Here is a 17307-nt window from a genome sequence, read left to right as displayed (position 1 = left end):
CTGAGTGAAAGGGTATGCCATTAGACATTACTACCACATTTCGAAAACCTACCACCCACTTGGAATTTTGTTTAAGATGTCTGATACTTGAAAAGATACCTTTTTAAAAAATCTCTATGCATCTTAAGGTCTTAGCAAAATAATAGTGGAAATGCATGGACTTGCTTGAGCATATGTTATGTTTATTACTATTTAAAAGTTGTTTCAGATAGTAAATTTTGTTTTTGACCAAGAGTAATCGTGTTAAGTCAGTGGATCACACTAGTTTTCAACTGTTCAACCCCCAAAAAGCCACTTAGATTTTAGAAGCAGCTCTTAATTGAAACCACAACAACTATCTAATAAAGAAAATACTAGTAAGATTATATTAAATTAAGAAAGCTAGATGTATACTTATAAATTTTATAGGTTAAATTTTAAGGTCATATGTGACTACATGTTAACAAAATAATAGACATTGTATAACTCATAAAACAATTGATTTACTTTCCAATTTTGCAAATGAATAAAATATATAAAATTAAAAATTAAAAACTGGTCAAAGAAGGTATTTGCCATATACTGATCTTTTGTTGATAAAGTATTACCCATTTGGAAAAAGAATTAACACGTTTCTTTTATTTTTCTTTCACTATTCAGTAACCATTTACTTCACCAAACATTATTGAGCATGGAACCAATGAAAACATGAGGAATGGAATGTAAAAATGAGCCTTGAGGAGGATCAGGCAGAGTGGAAGAAGGTAATTAGGCAGGAAGGTTTTAAAGGATAGGATGAGTTCCATTTTCTAGATATGTCTCATTGACATGTAGAGAAATATCTTCCAGCATAGCACATATAAAAATGAAAGATAAAATATATGAAACATCTTTTTTTTTGTTTTCATAGCAGGAATGAAGAAGCAGCAAGAAATAATCAGAGATAAGACAAGAAAGTGTAATTCTTCCAAGGTAGTGTTGGAGTTGGCTTTGGCCTTGAAAGATGTGCCAATTTCTGGTGAGCTTGGGGCTAAATTAAAATGGGTCATATGTGTGAAGGACAGGAGATTTAGCCATTCCAGGTTGGAAGCCTCCCAAAAGGCCTGGAAGAAGGAAACAGAAAGTCTCGCCAGTAAAATATATTTTAAACTAAGCCTCAACTTACTTCTGCTGATAAAATTCCACAGAAATTAGCTCCCATTGGAAAAATTATTAACTACACAAGAAAATAAGATTTTATGTGTGTCAACAGGAACAACAATCTTAGTTATCAAATCTGTAGATATTTCAGATATTGAAATAACATTTAGAATATAAAATAATTTTAGCTTATTAAATAAATAAAAGAATTAAAAATAAAACATCATAAACCAGAGATAAAAATGTTTTCCAAATAGATATTAAAAAATACAGTAGATGAAAAATTTTAAATTGATGAATGGATTTCTGTTTCCTACAATATGGCAGACTAGGTTATATGGACCAACCTTGCCACTGAAAATAATTTCAAATTACATATAAAAATATTTTTAAAATTTTAAGATCCAAGTAGTAAGAAATCACTGGGTCAAAAGCTAGGGGAATCCAGGAAGGTAAACAGGACACTCAAGTTGCCTCATCCCCTATCATTTTATAAGTTTGGAAAAGACTGACTTTATTTCAGATGAATCTTATGGATGAGGAATAAATAAGTTAAGGCCCAGAATGAGTATAAGATTCTTGTCATATTAAGCTGAAACCCCATGTAACTACACATTTAGAGAAAGGATTAATTAGAAATAAGTCTTCCAACCTCAGGTGTCAGGAAGAAAGTTGTTTTTGCATTAAACATAACAGTAGGAAAAAATAATGCTTCCTAATCTTTCTGTTTATTTTCAGTTAAAATTTGTATCACTTGAATGGGCCAAAAAATTCCAAGTATGAATTTAGTTTAAATTGTTCTCTGACTTGTAAAGTCCCAGGTGCCTGACCAAAAAAAAAAAAAAAAAAGCAAATCATCTACAGAAGAAGGCATTCAGGCATTCACTTTTATTGTGTGACTCATAGAGACACCACAAATAATTTTCAAAGACAATGACAGCACCCAGTCAATAAATAATTATAGAAGGCAATTTGAAACTATGGTAATAAATATTAGGAAAAGAAAACAAAATATGACAGAGAGCCAAAATGGACCTGTAAAGATGTCAAATGTTGGAACTGTCAAATAAAGATTGTAAAACAACTATGTTTACTACGTCTAAAAAAAATTCTAAGACAACACCGAAAATACCCTTGTGTAACAAGGAACTATAAAGTGACTTAGCAAACTTGAAAAAGAACCCAACAGATTTTTTAGAGATAAAAATATAATAACTGAAATTAAGAACTCAATAAATGGGACTGATGCCTTATTAAATATAGCCAAAGACAGAATTAATTTGAATATAAGCTATAAAATATTATTCAAATGCAGCATGAGAGACAAAAAGATTAAAAATAGTGAGAAATTATGAGATACGAAGGCTGAGGACATTTCTACAATACATTTATAATTGGAGTCTTAGAAGGAGAGCAGAGAGAGACAAATGGTGATTTTTTTCAGAGATAATGGCTAAGAATTTTTCATAAATGAGAGAAACAATTCACAAACTCAAGAAGTCAAACGAATCTCAATACATACACATACACGTACATGAATAGTTATGTAAATAGAAACATATATGATAAATACATAAAACTAAATAAGAAATTCTTGCCTAGATATAACATAGGAAAATTGCATCCAGGAATGGGGGTAGAAGAAGGATTGTCTTCAAAGGAGTGGAAGTCAGAGAAACAGCTTACCTTTTACAGCAACAATAAAGCCCAAAAATAGTAGAATGCTATCCTCAGTGTCCCAAAAGAAAATTAACTTAGTTTATATTTCTATACCCAGCTAAACTATCTTTTAAGAATAAGTAAAATAAGTCAAGAGGGCACGTAGAAGCTGCCAGTCCTCATAAAAACTAGACCTGGCACTGGCATAGTATTGTTTCCAGTGCATGCTATTGATCAAAGCAAGTCACAAGGCCAGCCCAGACTCTAGAAGGAAAATACACTCCACCTCTTGATGAGGCAGCATCATTTGAAAACGGGTAAGGACAACACTGGTGATAGCCATTTTTGGAGGCTATCTACCACAATATGAAGAACTCCTCTGGATCATTATGACAGTGACAAATAGCACAAGGAAAAAAAGTGAGCAAAAGACATGAATGAATATAAAAAACAGGACTTAAGCCAAATATCAATTACTAGCAGGGTGGTTAAACATTGCTTCTATTCTATAAATGAAATACTATGGAGTAGTAAAAATAAATAACCAAAAGCTACAGTCAACAATATGAATGAACTTATAACACAATGTGGAACAAAAGAAGCCAGGTATAAAAGAATACAAACTGTTATGTGCCATTTACATGCAGTTTAAAAACAACCTAATTAAATAGTATATTGCCTATTTATGTGTAAATATATGGAAAGAGTATATAAAAGAAAAGACAATGATTAATCCAAATTTCAGAATAGTGTAGCAGGGAGAGAGAAAGGTAAATATTCTAATTATTAATTTGTGCTATGTGCACATAAACATTTATTTCTCATTATTACTACTCAAAATGCATATCTATCTTACGCATCCTATTGTATATGTATTTTACGATAAAGGGAAAAGGTAAAAGTAAGCTATAAAACTATCACTTTTGAGGTAGACATGGGGGACAGAGGCACTCGAACATATCTGGTAACAGTAGAAGTTCAGAAAAATTCGTCAATAATTAGGGCAGTTGCAAATTGAATCTGAACCTGAAATTGAGCAGAGACTATCTCCCTCAGGTACAAAAGGGGACATGTACAATGCCATTTATTGCAGTATCGTTTATAGTATAACACTAAAATCTCATTTAGAAGGGAAATAGATTTTGAAAATTAGCATAGTCATACAATTGGATATCATAGCTAAAATTATTGGATTAGAGTTCAGTATAGATAAACCTGGGGAAACAAAATTTAAGTAGTAGAAAGTTCTGGATTTCTATGAAGTGTATGTTATCAGTTAAGTAATTTTCAAGACATATAAAACAGTTCTATAGAATGCCCAGAGATAAGTATGAATTAAACATTTAAAAGAATACAGACCAACTTTATAATAATGATTAGCTCTTTGAAAACCACTGTCTCAGAGAGTTCGAATTATAAACTCCAGTTTACACAGAATGTTTATTTCAATGTCAGTGATCTTGAATAGCTGTGAAATACGGAGCTGAAGTATCATGAGGACACAGGTAACAGAGGAGTTAGGGAGAAGTGTTTACGTGATGTGGCAGATGGTTCAGAAAGTAAAGCAAAGAGGTTTGTCGTTCTTCCAGAATTAACCCTGTCTTCCTATATGCAGGAAGATAGAAAAGTTAAAAGGTAAGTAAGAGAAAACCTATCTAGAGTCTTTGACAAGGTTACCAAAATATTACAAAGTTTACTATGTATTAATATAATCTTTTATTCCTTTGAAAGCACTTCAACATAAACTATTCACTATTGCACAAAGTATGTTTCTAATATTACTGTTTCAGAACCTGAACACCTCAAAAGTTAATAGCTCACCCAAGGTAGCACAACTAGTTAGTGATACAGTGCAGAGTAGAATCCTTTTCTCTCTTAGAATTGCAAAGTTTTTCATTTGGCAACCCTCAGTTCCCCACTCTGTTGACCTACCTCCCAATTCAAAGACACTATCACATACATTTTTATCTAACAGTTTATTTTTATGTTCAGGAAGACTGAATAAAAAGAAAATAAAAGTCATGCATTCAATTGCTATCAGAATGGAGCAAAGGAAGTTCATAAATCAAGCTGACAGTGAATCTTCAGCAGTACGTAAACTCAGGAATGAGTACAATACAACTTACTTTCCTGGGATGATGAGCTATGTAAAGAATGTTGCAGAGTGGTGTAGGCGATGTTATGGCACACGTGTGATGTACCAGATAAAAAAGCAGCATCTGTTTGATCTTCCTTATTCCAGGGAAAAGCCCATTCTACACACCTTTGCTTGAAGCCTAGGTGATCTGAGAAAATAAACCTCTTAAAATGCAATCCCTGTCAACCTCTCTTCCAGATTAAGCATTTGGCTCATGTGGTAGAAGTTTTATATTTTAATTTTAGTCACTGCGAGTTAATAGGTCTTATATTGGTACACAGGTCATGGGGAGACAAGTTCTTTGACAACCACACTGAGTTTAAGGCTAGTCTGGGAAGCACACAAGTTAGACTGTTTTTGAATTTTGTGAGATAGATGTTCCCTACTCAATCACATAGTTGAAGATGCCAAAGGGACTATTTTCTAGAAGGCTTTGGAGAACAGATTCCAATATAGAATTTATCAGAGGTGAAGAGGATGACAATCCTAACCTCAGCAATCTTAAAAAAATTCTACTGTAGATGGCCTTTATTATTAGACATTTATAGAGCATGAATTTTTGGAGCGCTATTTCTGGTCTATGTAACTCAAGAGAGCTCCTGTTGAGCTACTTCAGTGATTCCTTTCTGCTCACCTCTGCAGTCTAGTTCTACGCATTTTTATCATATCCCCCTGTCGAGAAGTCTTTCAAGGATGAGGGAAAGGAATGAAGAAATGAATGCGCATGGTGGGAAAATAATGCAAGGTTTGGCGAGTCTCTGTTGGTCTAAGATTAGCAACCTTGCTTTCTGATTAAGAGTTGAATCTTAAAATTCAATATACTGGTTTAGATCTCAGCTATTCTGTATATGTGTTATGTGACATTTCACAACTTGATCTTAGGTCTCGATTTATCTGTAAAATGGGAGTGGAAAGAGTATTTCCCCACAGAGATGTTGCAAAAATTTAAGAGTATAACGCAGGTAGCAAACAGCAAAGTGTCTGCCACATAGAAAGCATCAAATAGTCATTAGGCTTTGAGTCCTTTTTAATGCACATTGTGTTACTGTGAGCCTGTTACGGGGGCACCCACCCACTCACTTCATCACTTCCATGACTCCTTTTCCTGCTTCCTCTCCATTCGTGGGATACTCATAACCTACAGAGAGACACTACCTGGTGATGTGAATGAATTCTATTCAATCTTAACCAAGACTGTAAAATATTAGTGCTGAAAACAGTATTTTGGAAGCTCATAATCATTGCCACAGTTCCTCTTGTCATCTAAGGAAATGTTTTATGATCAAGTGAAGAGAGGGGTGTGACCCAGTGGCGGCCCTATAACTCTGAAGCTCAATAATTTTGAGAACCAGCCTTATTACCACAGTGCGTGACTACACCCTTCCACCCCAACAGTGCCACACCTGCAATTCTCAAATAGAAAATTTCCATTATGAAATGTGCACATTGCTTAAACTTAAGGGCTTTCTTCTTGAGAAACTCACATACTTAATGACATCATCTGCTACCAATTTTGAGAAAATGATCCAGATGTTTTTCCCTTTTCCTTTCTCTTTATCTTATATTCATATGAGCACTTTTACTAAATAGCCTCTAACCTCACCATGGTTGACTATTTTGGACATGGATCAGAGGACTCTCTGAAGGTCTGAGGGACCTACTAAATAGGAATTTGAGGGAGCTGTTATGTTTGTGCTGGAGCTATGCTCTTTCATTTTTTAAATTGGGGTTTAACTATTCTTTCAATAAAGGCCACTCATTGATTCGAGAGTGACTGGCTGGACAGCAGATTAAAGATGCCTACAAATTCTTTGCTATTCTTCCCTCCAGGAGGTGGGTTTAATTCCCTCCCCCCCTTCAATCTGTGATGCTTGCTATGATTCACTGTAATCAATACAGTAAGGCCAAGGTGATGCTGTGTGACTTCAGACACTAGGCTCAAAGTTGTCTGATGGCTTCTGCTTTGGCCTTTCGGGCTATGCCCTCTCAGAAACTGGCCAGAAGGCTTTGAGAGCCTGAGCCACATAGAGAAGGCACATACAAATCCACAGCTCCAGGTGAGCTCCTAGTTAACAATGAACATCCACTGCCAGCCAGGTGAGTGCTCCATTTTGGCCATTTTGGCCAAGTGAGCAACTGCCTGGGAGACCCCGAGCAATAACTACCCATTAAATTATGAGCCAATAAAATGTTTCCTTTTGAGACACTTAAAAAATAATTTACATGCCAGGTTCATCCATTTAAAACATAAAATTCAACCCATTTGAGTAAATATATACAGTTGCACAACCACCATCCCAATCCTATTTCGGACTATTTCTGTTACTTCAAAAAAATCCCTCATGCCATCTACAGTAGAACCCTGCTCATACCCTCTGACAAAGGCAGCCGATAATCTACTTTTAATCTGTATAGATTTGCATTTTCTGAACATGCCATGTAAATGAAATCATACAATATATAGTCTTTTGCCTATGGCTTATTTCATTTAGAATAATGTTTCCGAGGTTTATCTACCTTAGGGCAGGTAATAGTGCATTCATCCTCATCTGATTTTAAACCTTAAAAGCCCAAACTGAGGTTGTCCGAAGAATGAGTTCTCCCTTAAAACTATATCAGAGATCCTACCTAAGCTTCAAGCCCATTGGGCTGCCCTGTGGATTTTCATTTGCCAAGGTATGAGCCAATTTCTTAAAATAAATTTGTGTGTGTGTGTGTGCATGCTTCCTATTGGTTCTGTTTCTCCAGTAAACCCTGACTGATATAATGTTAAATATGATTTAGATCTGCTGCAGAATTTTTATATATTTATTTTAGGAGACTGAAGTTCATTTATATTCTTAGTTTTTAAAAACTTTTCTTTTAGGAACTGGTGTTGGAATTTGTCCGATAATTTTTCTTTGTTGCGATGATAGTGTGATTTTTTGTCCTTGATTCTATTAATGTTGTATATTATGTTAATTGAATTTTTGCATGTTAAATCAATCTCACTTTCCTGAGATAAATCCTATGTGACCATAGAGTACAGTGCTTTACTTAAGTCGCTTTATATATTTTCAGTTTGCTAATATTTTGTTGATGATTTTTTACATCTAAATTCAGGAGAGATTATTGTTCTGTAACTTTTGCTTTTTGTGTTGTTTTTATCTAGCTTTGGTTTCAATGTAACAGTTGCCACATAAAATGAGCTGGAAGTGTTCTATGATATTCTATTTTTCTGAAAGAGTTTCTGAAGTATTAATATTGTTCTTCGAATTGGTAGAATTCACCAATAATGTCACCTGGGCTGAGCTTTTCTTTGTGTATTGGTTTTTAATTACTAATTTAATTTTTTAACTCCTTATAGGTCGATTCGGATTACCTTCTTCTTGAATCACTTTAATTTTTATCTTTCTAGGAATTTATCCATTTCACCTAAATTGATGCATTGATCGACATACAGTCCACAGCATCATATTATAAAACTTTTAATTTCTGTCATTTCAGTCACATTATCTTCCCTTTCATTCCTGATTTTGGTCATTTGAGTCTCCTCCCGTTTGTTCTTGTCACTGTAGCTGAAGCTCTGCCAATTTAGCTCATCTTTAAAAAATCGTCTTTAGATTTCACTGAATCTAAATTGTTTCACCTGGAGTTGTCTGCAGTCCTTACCGCGTGTGCGCGCCAGCTTGTGCCCACGTGCAGGCTTCCATCGATGTCCCTCACTGTTTCATGACTTAGCTTTCACTGCTAAGCTCCCGGGTACCCTGTCGATCTGATATTTCCCCCCACCAGGCCTCAACCTCGCACTTGATCTTCCACATCCATTTGCCGCCATGGTCTATGTGCGCTTTTTGGTGATGCCTAGGGTCATTGGATCTGCTCACAGTTTGCTCTAGAACAAGCTTGTCCCCTCTGGTCGCAAAGCCACTGGTTTTCATGATTTGCCTCACCAGCGGAATACTCGTGTTGACCGAGCTGAGGGGGAGGATGGGAGAGGCCTTCAGATGCCCACCAGCTTCACCACCCAAAATCATTTCTATAAAAATTTGTTAAATGTCACGTCCTGGGACAGGTGCTAGGGATTTAAGACACAGTTTCTATTTTCAAAGGATTTGGATCAGACTTATATTCAGGAGTATAAGATGACTGAATTAAATACAAAATAGAATTAATTTTTATTACAAATTAATACTTTTTGACTCACCATATTTTCCACCGGAATTTCTCAAATGTGTTCTGAAAAACACTAGTTCTTAGGCTAGTAATAAGTTTCTCAAGAAATAGGTTTTATAATTAGAGATATTAAAAAGAGGCTGGATTAAATAAAGTTAACTATTACCTTTACAGCGTAATTTCTCAGAGTCCTTTTTATGCAACTGTGCTCCATAACAGCTGTAAACTATGTAGAATTCAGTTTTCCAGAATCCTCTGGACACAGAAATCATTTGTTAAGAAATACCTCTCAGGTCTGGCATTCTGAGAAACATGATTATCTAGGTGTGGCAGGTATCATTCCCATATTAAGAAAAAAAATTATCCAATTATAAAATAATGTAATAGAAAATCCCTAATATTTAGGGGATGTGAATTAAAGTGTTTAATCTCTCAATTCATAGTTTCTGTGTAAGTGACATGAGTCATTTATTTTTATTTTTGCGTATCTTGGCTTTTACAACTTTATTCTTAAAAGTTTTAAATTCTAGTCTCCAGGGATTGAAAGATGGACCTGACATACAAGGCATAACCTACCTGTAGAAACATGAAACGTGATATCAGGTTTTCTCTTTTCATGTAAATTTCAATAGCAGTTATCACCCTAATAGAAAAAGTGCTGACTAAAGTGTAACGGTTCTTTTCTTTGTCTACAATTGCTATGTGTGTATTTTCAAGTTTTGGGTTAACTGGGAGTATCCAATTCTCAAAATAATAAAAATTCACGATGTGTCGATCTCAACTCCAACATCTTGGTTAAAAAAGTCCAAGGATCTAAATGCAAGGAGCGGAAATTTCAACAGTAGAAGATCAAAGTCATTTGCTATATTTAATCAACTTTCAAAATATATACTACTATATTTATACTGTGTAGGTTTTCCATTTGATAAAGTACAATATTTAGATTTAAATTTTTACATTTTTAAATATTTAATGCATTTTTCTATTTGATACATTAAGTTTTCTCCTGCTTACAGGTTCTCTGATATTGCAAAGTGGCAAAGAAGTTAAAAAGATAAATATATTTCTTCAGGAAAGATTTAACATTTACGCCCTGATGAACCAAGATATATTAATATTTATATAGAATTACAAATTTTGTGTTTGCCCCAACAATAACTGCAACGAGTCTTATGGGGTTTATGCAAATAAATAGACTTAGTATATTGAAGAAGTAAGAAGAGAGGAATGGATAAAGAAACAGTCACATGTATTACCATTCAGTGTTATATTTTATGGTTTGATTAAGAAAGATCATAAGACAAAAACACCTTCAACTCAAATTGCTCAGGAAAAGTGGCCCCTGGTCCTAGACTTGGCCCCATCTGCAACTTCCTATTTAAGTTCTGTCTAGGTCATTTGTGTTCGTCCTTTACAGCAAGAAAGAAAAAGGAAAAAAAAGGTGGTAGTGAAGGAATATTTTTCCTTACATAAAGATTCAGAAGACAAACTGCTTGCTGATTATAAAACACTTTCGAATGGCAAGTGCTTCTCCATAAATGTGCATCTTCATTCATTTTTATGCAAAAGAGATCACATCAAAAGACACAATTATTCTTTGGAACTAGATGTTGCTTTCTTGATCACCTCTAAATTAAATTCCTCGTGTGAGTGGAGAGTAGACAGGGGAAGGATGATGAAAGAATGAGACTTCTACTGGGGGCACTAATTCAATCGGGAGAATCATCACTGGATTTGCTGCTTCAAAACCATTCCTGAGGATCAAAAACACAGCCAGCAGACCTGATGAAACAATAACTCTGTATTCCGGTCGCCCGCCCTGTGTATGACACAGTTTAATTTTGTCAGCTATTGATTGGTGTGAATATCTCTGATGAAGCCCATGATTATAACATCACTGGAAAAGAGCGATGAGATCTGCAAAAGATGACGAGAGTGGGAAACCCCTCGATGACACTGTGTCCTCATCGCTGGGCAGATCTCATCGACAGTGAAGTGACCTTTAATGAAGGAAGCGTAGGATGAAATTCTGGTCTCTTTTTGTTTTTCCCTGATTGAATTATCAGAGCATGACAGCCACAGCATGTAAAGGTTGAGGGGATGAAGTTTCCCCCAAATGAACTTGGTCTATCTCTAAAAGATGATCTGTGCGACACTCAGTCTCCAAAGCCCATCACAAAGGGTGTGTGTCCTGATGCAAATAATCCGAACTCTAACTTTTTCCGAATGAAACCTGCTGAAACTCAGATAAAAGCAACCTTTTCAGGGCAATGTCAAGCTCATGACATAATAGGTATATATGCTATTTTTTTTTTTTCGGATAATTTATTAAGTTTTACCTCTGCATTGCAAATAAGCTGATAGCCTGGAGAAACATTCTTCTAGTTGATGTGTTTGGCTTGTTTTTTGGAACTTTTTCTAAGTTTTGCTTTTAAAACTTGTCATTGAAGTGTAACAAGAAAGGTAAACAAATCATAAGGGTTCCGCTTAATACATTTTCATCAAGTGAACATGTCTATGTGACCTGTATGCAGATGAAGAAATAGAATCTTATAAGAATTCCAGAAGGCTCCATCTGCTCCTTCTCAGTAACTTCCCTTCAAAGGATGCTTATTATCTGATTTCTGATATTGCATGTTAGTGTTTGAATTTTATACATAAATGAGTTATGTAGTATGTATGTCTGGTTCGTTTTGCTTAATGTCATTTGATTAATCCATGTTGCTGTATTCATTCTCACTGCTGCATAATGGTCCATCGGATGGGCATACCACAATTTAAGTTTCCATTCTACTGATAATGGACACTGGATTGTTTCCAACTTTTGGCTATTACTACTATTCACACCACTACAAACATATTTGTACATGCCTTTTGATAAGTATATCTGTATCTTGTTTGGGTACAAACTTAGGATCAGAGCCGCTGGGATTAAGTGAACGTTTTGGTTTAGCAGATATTGACACACAGCCAGGTGATTTTTCCTCCTGAGAATCCAGGGAGATTAAAAGTGCATCTCACACTGACTCAAGTACAGGCGCTAGACACAGAGAGCATCATCAGGGCTGCAAGGTTATGCTCTACACCTGTGCCACGCTGAGGAGCACAGAGCTGCCCCCACCCTCACGACCCAGTGTTTCTCACGCTATTCTGGTTGTTGTTCTGAAGTCACTGAGTGTTCTGCCATACGGTGCAATTAAATGCTGCTGGCAGACAGCTCTCTGACATACCTACATTTGGTATTTGGTAGTTGAAATCACCATTGCTGTTATTTTATATTTTCTGTGTTGAAATTTAACCTCGACGAACATCAAGGAGTCTCAAACTGGAAAAGCCTTCCCAGCTTTGGGGACAGAAAAGGAGACTGGCCTTCAGAGGGCCCAGTTTTGTCAAAATGTTCCAAAAGATTCATGGTATAGTTATGCTCAAATCAGATCTAAAGACAACCCTTCATTTCATGTCAGAAAAAGAAAAGGAATTTCATTTTACAGGACAAAACAATGAAGAGTGAAGGGTAAATTTTTGCTTGATCAGGAAAGGGTAGGGTAAAAAGCAAAAGGGTTTCTATATATCAATCCTTTTCAAAATAAAGAATAAATGCTGCTGAAAGACTGGTTTTTGATATTACTGAATTTGGTCTGATCTAAAGCCTATCTAGTTGTATGTGAATTAAATTGCTAGATTACATCAAAGTTTTAAAATAACCTGGAAAGATGTAAAAATATATTAGTAAGCAAAACCACTTTTTAAACATGAGAAATATAGCATGTGCATGGTCCTTTTACGAGCCCCGTGTCGGTAAGTTACGCCCTGCATAATGTACTATATACTATTTTGGGACTGTAAAGCTCTCATGCACGACTTCGGGAAATGAATAATTTATCAACCTTTGAAAGATGTTTTGGAGAATTTCTAAAGGCAGATGGTAAAATTTACAGTGTACTCTACACGGTTTTTTAACAATCATGGTATAAAGTTAAATGATCATTGAGAAAAATATACACATAAGATGTTAAAAGTTTACACCGTGATGTAAGGATTCTCCTCTCTATTTGATAAAATGGATTTTTGTTGGCTATAAAAATATCCACTGCACCTAGAGAGATTTCCTTAGCAGATGGGTATAACAGTTATATTTGTACTACCCTTTTAATAATATTGAATTTAACTGACTTAAATTTATTTGATTTATATTTCTACCTAACTCTTCCAAGGCCGGATGCTGCAACTTGACTTATATTGATTTTTTAATTTATTGCCTTGTTCAAACTGCTTGGAAAAAAAGAAAAAGATCATTTTTTATATTTTGAAATTTTAGAGAAGAAAATGCTAAAAAGGGGTAGATTTATTACTTGATGTGCTCATGGTTATGAATGAGTAAATGGTCACATTAAATTTGACCATATGGGAGAAAATATTTCTTAGAATAAAAAGTGTATTTAATTTTATTTCATCAGAGGCAGGAAAGATTACACACAGAATGGTAAAACTAGAAGCACATAGATATTGTTATGCAGAGATTTAAAAATATGAACCTATTTAATTTATAATTAGGTATTTTATCACTTACTGTTACTTACTGGTAGGTATTAGCCCAACTAAGTCTTTAAACACGACGCATAATTTTGTTTCTATAAATAAGATACCATATTCATTACAAATAGATTAAATCTCTCAAAATTTGGCAAATGGAGCCTGTTAAAAAATTCAGATATGTTGTTTGAACCTTAAAACTCTTATTAATTCTACAAAAATTAAATATAAATGAGAAGTTACTTTTTTGTGTGTGTGCTTTAAAAATGACAAAAAAGTAAAGCTGCTATCATCAGCATATTAAAATGGTTAAAATATAATTGTTCTTGGGAATGAAAATGTGGTAAATGTTCAGTTAATGGTAGCATTTAGTGTTTTTTTTTTTTTTTTAATTAACCCATAAAATCTGCACTGGTAATATGATATTTATGTTTACTGTCATAGTGCTAATATTCCCTTAATTCATCTAAAGAAATAATAATATTAATTACCCTTTACTGACCACCTACTAAATTCCAAATGCTGTATGTATACACATGTATCAGTAAAAATACTGTTGTTTTCCATTTATACTTGGCCAGTTTATCTTTATATAGTTGCACACTTAATAAGAATAAAGTCGCTATCGCTGAATACTTATAATGTCAAGCACTGTACTTGACACCTTGTGTACTTTATTAGTGACACTCACAAGTGCCCTTTTCTCATGGCATTTCAAACAGGGTGCCCGCTCCATGCCAAGGTCTTCATTATTTTGATTAAACAGAAGTGAATGAATCTGATAAAAACCCTGCTCTCTGGGGGGACTGTAATTCGGCCAGAGAGATGAAAAATAAACACTAGCCAAATAAATTAATATATCACAAGGGTAGCTGTCAATGCCATAAATGATAATTAATAATAAAATAAATAAGTTACAAAACAGGACAAGGAAAAAGAGAGAGCTGGACAGGGCAGCTGTTCTACAGAGAACTGTCAGGGAAGGCTTCTCTGAGGACGTGATACCAGAACAGAGACCCAAACAAATCATGGCAATGGGTTGTGTCTTCACAACTTCCCATCTCCGGGGAGTCACTCATTCAAAGCCTGGGTGTGGACGGGGGCTGGACATTTTAAAACTAACAGAAGTTTAGGATGGAGAGGGACAGAGACAAAGTAAAGGAGAATGGCACAGGTCATGCCTTGTCAGGGCTGGAGTGCCGGAAAGGCATTCGGAATTGATTCTGAATGCAATGTGAGACATTAGAAAGCTTTAATCAGAAAAAGTAACGTGATCTGATCGGCAGTTTAAAAATCCCTTTCTGTGGTTAGGTGAGCGCTGCACGCAGAGGGCGAGAGGCAGAGATCAGCTCGTGGCTATGGCAAAGGCGGGGGCGTGGGCGGTTTGGACTCGCGGGGGTTAGTCCCGAAGGAGATGGGAAATCACTGAATTCTGCATATATGGTTGCGTCGGTCTCAACAGCGAGCAGACGGTGCCCCCAGATCTAGATAATTTAAGAAGGATCTATTAGCAAAGAGATTATTTACCGAGGTGTGGTTATAGGGGCACTTGTGTTTTACCTTCACTTTGCTCACAATTTGGTAAATTACTATGTATATTAAATTAGCCCCAAATTATCCAATTTGGGTTGACCTGCTGTTTCCTGCCAGGCCCTGATGGGTATGTTACTGAACTCCCGGCAAAAGCCTGGTAAATTACAGGTTCTTAATAGCTATTTGATGGATGAATGAATAACTGAATGAATGAATCTGCAAGAAAGTTCATGGTAGAAATAAAACAAATATAATTTGCCACAACATTTGGCACACAGAAGTCTCTCAAAGTATTTCACTGATTTATTGTCAGAATTACTTGTTCCAGCCTTCTCACTCACCCTCAGGCAGGAGGCAATATGTGAGTCAAGAGAAAGATAAACACGCAATCCTGCCCTCAGATACCTCCTACTACTTACGGGCCCTGGCGTGAGACACGACGCCTCCGATAAGTATGACAAGATTACGTGCAGAAGGCTCAGGACGTAGGAAAATAAGTCCCCCAGCCTGGGGCACCACGGCAGGGGGGACTATCATGGAAAGATTCAAAGAGGTGAGTGACATCAATGGTGGGTCTTGAAAGGTAAGTACAAGTTAACCACTCAAAAGAACATGTGGCTAGGATGACGTGAGGTATGCGAGGGTCCGGAACAGAGAATTTTTATAAATTAAACAGCACGTGCAGAAGTAAGGGGTGACATGACAGGAGCTTTCCCGGAGGTTCTGCTTAGTGGGGGTTCGCTTGCAGCTTTGGCTAGATTGGGAGAGATGAGTTGAGAAACGCCATCGGCCACTGGATTATTAAAAGCATTATAATCTTCATTAAATATCTGCACTTTATCCGTTTGTGTTAGGCAGTCATTAAACAATTTTAAGCAGAGAAACATCATATGGGCATATCTCTAAAATCAAATTAAAATAATTCATAGCAAGCCCTGGATCATTTTTCAGTGCTTCACATTTTCAGCAAATATCTCGCCTCTAAAATAGACACTATATTACTTAATCGACATGGTACCCCGATTGGCGGATTACAGGAAGTTACAAGAATAGGCTGTTAAAGATTTGTTAAAAATGGTTGGTGTTATTTGATCGCTCTTAAATCTCACCAAGTATCATCAACCTTTCCTAAGATTAGCCCTGGGGAGGTCTTGGCTAGGTTTAAATAATGGCTGTTGGTATAGTACATTACATTTATTTTATGTCTGAGAAGGTTTAGGCTTCATTTTCACTTGGTGGTTTTAAAAAATAATTTGCATAGTGCTATTGAAATGAATGATTTTTTTTTTTTTTTGGCCATCTGTACCAAGCAATCTTCATGTGGAAACGATGGGATGTATAGCATACATTAGACAAATAGGTTCTCATAGTGAGAATTCAGTGGGAACATATCTGTCGGATATGTTCCCTCAAATATTCTTACGTGAGAGCTGCATTTCTCTCACCAATTTATTATTTTTTTTAGGTTGAAGTATGCAAAACATCCGTTTTTCATGTTCCAGGGTGGTGGTGGGGAAACTGGACAGTTAGTATTGTTTCCTAAAATCCCCCCAAAGTTCCTGAGGTATAAAATACCTTTCTAATTCACGGAACGTAATTGATCAAATCTACCATTCTAGGTATGTTTTTCAGATGATTCTACTGGATGTTTTTTTATTCCTCCAGAAGGTGAGTGACTCGATGACTCCATCGAGATGTAAGGGTCCACAGTTCATCCTGGCTCTCTGCCTTTGTGGTTGTCATTCTGAGGCGGGGATAGGCAGCTAGATAGGACTCACCTAGATCTTCGCCTTGTGGTTTGGTTACTACATGTATGTGAAGTAGAGATAAAAATATTAGACTAAATTTTAAAAATGCTTGTGAACCATAACTACCCACTTCCTTGTGCCTTTTTTTTTTTTAAAAGAAAACTGAATGCTTTTTCAAGATGTTTTCTATATCATCATTTCGACATGGTATTAGAAGTATCTTGTATGCAGTGACTTTGAAACAAATTATGAATAACCGTTGATGTGTACTTACAACTTGTGAATGCACATTTGTATTTTAATCCTTCAGAGTTGATTAGATCCACCAGTTAGCTAGGAGACTGCAATGATCTTCTAAAAAATTTATAACTACCACTGCTTATGTTATAATGTTCAATATGAGTCTTTGTGCTTCTGCTTCTA

Source organism: Rousettus aegyptiacus, unplaced genomic scaffold, assembly GCF_014176215.1.
Source record: "Rousettus aegyptiacus isolate mRouAeg1 unplaced genomic scaffold, mRouAeg1.p scaffold_m13_p_10, whole genome shotgun sequence".
Classification (NCBI taxonomy): Eukaryota; Metazoa; Chordata; class Mammalia; order Chiroptera; family Pteropodidae; genus Rousettus; species Rousettus aegyptiacus.
The sequence above is the reverse complement of the archived record's forward strand: the minus strand, read 5'-3'. Positions refer to the sequence as shown.